Below are 7,201 nucleotides of genomic sequence, written 5' to 3' on the forward strand. Positions count from 1 at the left end.
ATGTACTATATTACATATTGGATCACTAAAAAATATAATTTTTACATTACCATGTAGTTTACCAATAAAATGGTCTGATGGTGATGTGAATATACTCGGAATACATTTCCAAAATGAAATAAATGATCTCACTCCAATAAATGTAAATAGAAAGTTAGCAAAAATAGATAAGATCTTGCTACCATGGAAAGGTAAATACCTGTCAATTTGTGGAAAAATCACCCTGATTAACTCTTTAGTATTATCCCAGTTTACCTATTTGCTTATGGTCTTGCCTACGCCTAGCGAACAGTTTTAAAAATTCTACGAGAAAAAAATATTCCATTTTATTTGGAACAGCAAGCCAGACAAAATTAAACGGGCCTATTTATATAATGAATATGAATTCAGCGGACAGAAATTATTAAATATTAAAGCATTAGACCTATCACTAAAAGCTTCAGTCATACAAAAGTTATACTTAAATCCGAACTGGTTCTCTAGCAAATTAGTAAGATTGTCTCACCCAATGTTCAAGAATGGCCTTTTTCCCTTTATTCAGATTACAACCTCTCACTTTCAGTTATTTGAAAAGGAAATCATCTCCCAAATATCACTATTTCTAAAACAAGCCATAGAAAGTTGGTTGCAATTTCAATTTAATCCTCCAGAAACGACAGAACAAATAATGCAACAAATACAGTGGGGGAAAAAAGTATTTAGTCAGCCACCAATTGTGCAAGTTCTCCCACTTAAAAAGATGAGAGAGGCCTGTAAGGCCAAATTGAGGAAAAAAAATCCAGAAAATCACATTGTAGGATTTTTTATGAATTTATTTGCAAATTATGGTGGAAAATAAGTATTTGGTCACCTACAAACAAGCAAGATTTCTGGCTCTCACAGACCTGTAACTTCTTCTTTAAGAGGCTCCTCTGTCCTCCACTCGTTACCTGTATTAATGGCACCTGTTTGAACTTGTTATCAGTATAAAAGACACCTGTCCACAACCTCAAACAGTCACACTCCAAACTCCACTATGACCAAGACCAAAGAGCTGTCAAAGGACACCAGAAACAAAATTGTAGACCTGCACCAGGCTGGGAAGACTGAATCTGCAATAGGTAAGCAGCTTGGTTTGAAGAAATCAACTGTGGGAGCAATTATTAGGAAATGGAAGACATACAAGACCACTGATAATCTCCCTCGATCTGGGGCTCCACACAAGATCTCACCCCGTGGGGTCAAAATGATCACAAGAACGGTGAGCAAAAATCCCAGAACCACATGGGGGGACCTGGTGAATGACCTGCAGAGAGCTGGGACCAAAGTAACAAAGCCTACCATCAGTAACACACTACGCCACCAGGGACTCAAATCCTGCAGTGCCAGACGTGTCCCCCTGCTTAAGCCAGTACATGTCCAGGCCCATCTGAAGTTTGCTAGAGTGCATTTGGATGATCCAGAAGAGGATTGGGAGAATGTCATATGGTCAGATGAAACCAAAATATAACTTTTTGGTAAAAACTCAACTCGTCGTGTTTGGAGGACAAAGAATGCTGAGTTGCATCCAAAGAACACCATACCTACTGTGAAGCATGGGGGTGGAAACATCATGCTTTGGGGCTGTTTTTCTGCAAAGGGACCAGGACGACTGATCCGTGTAAAGGAAAGAATGAATGGGGCCATGTATTGTGAGATTTTGAGTGAAAACCTCCTTCCATCAGCAAGGGCATTGAAGATGAAACGTGGCTGGGTCTTTCAGCATGACAATGATCCCAAACACACCGCCCGGGCAACGAAGGAGTGGCTTCGTAAGAAGCATTTCAAGGTCCTGGAGTGGCCTAGCCAGTCTCCAGATCTCAACCCCATAGAAAATCTTTGGAGGGAGTTGAAAGTCCGTGTTGCCCAGCGACAGCCCCAAAACATCACTGCTCTAGAGGAGATCTGCATGGAGGAATGGGCGAAAATACCAGCAACAGTGTGTGAAAACCTTGTGAAGACTTACAGAAAACGTTTGACCTGTGTCATTGCCAACAAAGGGTATATAACAAAGTATTGAGAAACTTTTGTTATTGACCAAATACTTATTTTCCACCATAATTTGCAAATAAATTCATTAAAAATCCTACAATGTGATTTTCTGGAGAAAAAAATGCTCATTTTGTCTGTCATAGTTGACGTGTATTTATGACGTGTGTCTATGATGAAAATTACAGGCCTCTCTCATCTTTTTAAGTGGGAGAACTTGCACAATTGGTGGCTGACTAAATACTTTTTTCCCCCACTGTATATGATGATTGTATGTGAGTGGGTGTGTGTGCGTGTTTGTAGTCAGTATAAATGTATGTGCATGATGTGTGTGTTTGTATTTGTGCTGGAGTGTCAGTGTGAGTAAGTGTGTAGGGCCCTGTAAGTGTGCATAGAGATAAAATACAAGGGTCATCTCAGATAGTCTGTGTAGCCATTTAGTTAGCTATTTAGCAGCCTTATAGCGTGGGGCTAGAAGCTGTTCAGGAGCCTGTTGGTGTCAGACTTGATGCACCGTTACTGCTTGCCATGCGGAAGCAGAGAGAACAGTCTATGGCTTGGGTGGTTGGAGTCTTTAACGACTTTCCGCGCCTTCCTTTCACACTGCCTGATATAGAGGTCCTGGATGGCAGGGAGCTCGGTCCCAGTGAGGTACTGGGCTATCCGCACCCCCCTCTGTAGCGCCATGCGATATAGGGCGGTGCTATTGCCATACCAAGCAGTGATGCAGCCAGTCAAGCTTAAGAACTTTTTGAGGATTTGAGGGCCAAACCTTTTCTACCTCCTGAGGGGGAAGAGGCGCTGTTGCGCCTTCTTCACGACTGTGCACTTGTGTGGACCATGTTAAGTTCTTAGTGATTTGGACACAGAGAAACTTGAAGCTTTCGACCTGCTCCACTGCAGCTCCGTTGATGTGGGCGTGCTCATTCCCCCCACCCGTTTCCTGTAGTCCACGATCAGCTCCTTGGTCTTACTGACGTTGAGGGAGAGGTAGTTGTTCCAGCACCACACTGCCAGGTCACTGACCTCCTCCCTGTAGGCTGTCTCATCGTCACCGGTGATCCGGCCTACCACCGTCGTGTCGTCAGCAAACTTGATGATGGTGTTGGAGTTCTGTGTGAACAGGGAGTACAGGAGGGGACTAAGCACACACCCCTGTGGGGCCCCCGTGTTGAGGGTCCGTGTGGCAGAGGTGAGGTTGCCTACCCTCACCACCTGGGGTCGACCCATCAGGAAGTCCAGGATCCAGTTGCAGAGTACAATTCGTTAAGAGCCAGGTTGTTATTTTTCTTGTCCTGAGGTGGAATGTATACAACAGTCATGATAACAGCTGAAAACTCCCTCGGGAGTGTAAGGGTCGTCAAGTGAGCACACCAGTTGTTGTTGATGAAGAGGCAAACCCCCCCCCCACCCCCCACCCCAATTTTCCTGACTCCACTGTCCTGTCTGCACGGTGAATCGAGAATCCATCAAGTTGGATAGCCATGGGGGGTATCTTGTCCGAGAGCCATGTTTCAGAACAGCAGAGAATAGTTTTGAGAGTCCCGTTGGTAGCAAATCTGCGATTGGAGGTCATCCCTCTTATTATCAAGTGACTGTAGAATAGGGGGAAGAGGTGGCATGTTCTCCCTTCGCCTGAATCTTGCCAGGATCCCCCCTCTCTTGCCTCTTTAATGTTGGCGTTTCCTCTTGGGTAGGCCGAAAATTTTGTCGGAATTGCAGAAAGAGCCCAGGGCAGATGAGTCGAAGTTGAAGCCGGAATTGAGGTAAGTAACTGCCGATCTAATGTTCAAAAGTTCTTGTCGGTTGTAAGAAATGATAGAGGAAACATTTCTTGAAAATAAAGTCAAAATAAATGACAAAAGAATCACAAAATAGCAAAGTTGGGTCGGCGCTTGCAAAAAGGCAGCCATCTTCTTTATCTTCTTTATCTGAATCAGCACTACACAGCTGATTCAAATAATCAAAGCTTGATAATGAGTTGGTTATTTGAATCAGCTGTGTAGTTCTAGGGCAAAAACCAAAACGTGCACCAAGGGGGGGCCCCAGGACCGAGTTTGGGAAACCCTGCATTAGATTTCGCCCATTTTCTGCCTAATGAACACGAGATTGTGTACACCGAGCTCCCAATGAGGACATAGCGCAGCAGGACTAGTGAGGAAAGAGAATCACTGGAGGAAAGGGCATCGTCATTAAGGCACAAATCACCATGGGTGTGTCAACAGAGACTTGCTTATTTATCGGAAGCGGTGCGTGGGTAAAATCAATGGGGAAGCCAAGCCAGTAAAAGATAGCCATATTACAACCTATGTGTTGTGATAATTGCGTTGTTTGCTCTATAACATGTTAGTTCATATGCCTTGCCACTGTGAAAAATAGGCCTAAGGCCGAGACAATAAGAAGACAGTGGCAGAATAAATTCAACCACACCTGTGTTTAAACACAATCCGGAGAGCAAAATCTGTCCAGTGAAGTCCACAAAGCATACTGAATGTAACAAACAGTTACAAGACCTACAGCATGTTCTTTTTTTTTTTTTTATGTTAGGGGGTAGATCAGCTTTCATATTGCAGATAGATTGTAGCTTCCATCAACGTAATTGTCTGCATTATTTCCAATCCCCCATATATTGTTTTTGTAAATATATATTTATATACACTGCCAGTTAAAAGAATGGACGCGCCTACTCATTCAAGGGTTTTTCTTTATTTTTACTATTTTTTACATTGTAGAATCAAAGTGAAGACATAAAAACTATGAAATAACACATATGGAATCATGTAGTAACCAAAAAAGTGTTAAACAAATCAAAATATATTTTATATTTGAGATTCTTCAAATAGCCACCCTTTGCCATGATGACAGCTTTGCACAATCCTGGCATTCTCTCAACCAGCTTCATGAGGTAGTCACCTGGAAAGAATTTCAATTAACACGTGTGCCTTTTTAAAAGTTAATTTGTGGAATTTCTTTCCTTCTTAATGCGTTTGAACCAATCAGTTGTGTTGTGACAAGGTGTGTGTGTGTGGGGGGGGGGGGGGGGGGGGGATACAGAAGATAGCTCTATTTGGTAAAAGACCAAGTCCATATTATGTCAAGAACAGCTCAAATAAGCAAAGAGAAACGACAGTCCATCATTACTTTAAGACATGAAGGTCAGTCAATACGGAACATTTCAAGAACTTTGAAAGTTTCTTCAAGTGCAGTCGCAAAAACCATCAAGCGCTATGATGAAACTGGCTCTCATGAGGACCGCCACAGGAATGGAAGACCCAGAGTTACCGCTGCTGCAGAGGATAAGTTCATTACAGTTACCAGCCTCAGAAATTACAGCCCAAATAAATGCTTCACAGAGTTCATGTCACAGACACATCTCAACATCAACTGTTCAGAGGGGACTGTGTGAATTAGGCCTTCATGGTCGAATTGCTGCAAAGAAACCACTACTAAAGGACACCAATAAGAAGAAGAGACCTGCTTGGGTCAAAAAACACGAGCAATGGACATTAGACCAGTGGAAATTTGTCCTTTGGTCTGGAGTCCAAATTGGAGATGTATGGTTCCAACCGCCTTGTCTTTGTGATACAGGATGTGGGTGAACGGATGATCTCTGCATTTGTGGTTTCCTCCGTGAAGCATGGAGGAGGAGGTGTTATGGTGTGGGGGTGCTTTGCTGTTGACACTGTCTGTGATTTATTTAGAATTCAAGGCACACTTAACCAGCATGGCTACCAAAGAATTCTGCAGCGATACGCCAACCCATCTGGTTTGCTCTTAGTGGCACTATCATTTGTTTTTCAACAGGACATTGAATCAACACACCTCCAAGCTATGTAAGTGCTATTTGACCAAGGAGAGTGATGGAGTGCTGCATCAGATGACCTGGCCTCCACAATCCCCCGACTTTAACCCAATTGAGATGGTTTGGGATGAGTTGGACCGCAGAGTGAAGGAAAAGCAGCCAACAATTGCTCAGCATAATAATAATATAATAATATGCCATTTAGCAGACGCTTTTATCCAAAGCGACTTACAGTCATGCGTGCATACATTTTTTGTGTATGGGTGGTCCCGGGGATCGAACCCACTACCTTGGCGTTACAAGCGCCGTTCTCTACCAGCTGAGCTACAGAGGACCACAATATGTGGCATATGTGGGAACTCCTTCAGGTCTGTTGAAAACGCATTCCTCAAAGCTGGTTGAGGAAATGCCAAGAGTGTGCAAAGCTGTCATCAAGGCAAAGGGTGGCTACTTTGAAGAATATAAAACATAAAATATATGATTCCATATGTGTTATTTCATAGTTTTGATATTTTCACTATTATTCTACAATGTGGAAAATAGTAAAAATAAAGAAAAACCCTTGAATGAGTAGGTGTGTCCACACTTTTGACTGGTACAGTATATATTTATACACATATATATTTTAAAAATATGTTCCTTTACTATTATCTGCTAACCCTACCACCCCTCCCCTAATTGGAGTAAACTAATGAACAACAACACTTAGGCTTCTACTTCCAGCTTATACACACTTTATACACTTTACGGATACAATCTATTTTACAATAGTTATATTTTGTTTGTAAATTAGTCCTGTACATCCAATTAGATTTTAATTTGAAATATATTTTTAACTATTCTGTTTCACAAAAGTTCTGAACTTACATTGCATTCGGAAAGTATTCAGACCCCTTCACTTTTTCCACATTTTGTTACGTTACAGCCTTATTCTAAAATTGATTAAATAGATTTTTTCCTCATCAATCTACACACAGTACCCCCATAATGACATAGCGAAAACAGGTTATTAGAAATTTTTGCAAATCTATTAAAAATTTAAAACAGAAATATCTTTTTTACATAAGTATTCAGACCCTTTGCTATGAGACTCGAAATTGAGCTCAGGTGCATCCTGTTTCCATTGATCATCCTTGAGATGTTTCTACAACTTGAATGGAGTCCACCTGTGGTAAATTCAATTGATTGGACATGATTTGGAAAGCACACACCTGTCTATATAAGGTCCCACAGTTGACAGTGCATGTCAGGGCAAAAACTAAGCAATGAGGTCGAAGGAATTGTCCTTTGAGCTTAGAGACAGGATTGTGTCGACACACAGATCTGGGGAAGGGTACCAAAACATTTATGCAGCATTGAAGGTCCTCAAGAACACAGTGGCCTCCATCATTC

The sequence above is a fragment of the Coregonus lavaretus genome (genome assembly GCF_964263955.1).
Source record: "Coregonus lavaretus genome assembly, chromosome: 16".
NCBI classification, from domain to species: Eukaryota; Metazoa; Chordata; class Actinopteri; order Salmoniformes; family Salmonidae; genus Coregonus; species Coregonus lavaretus.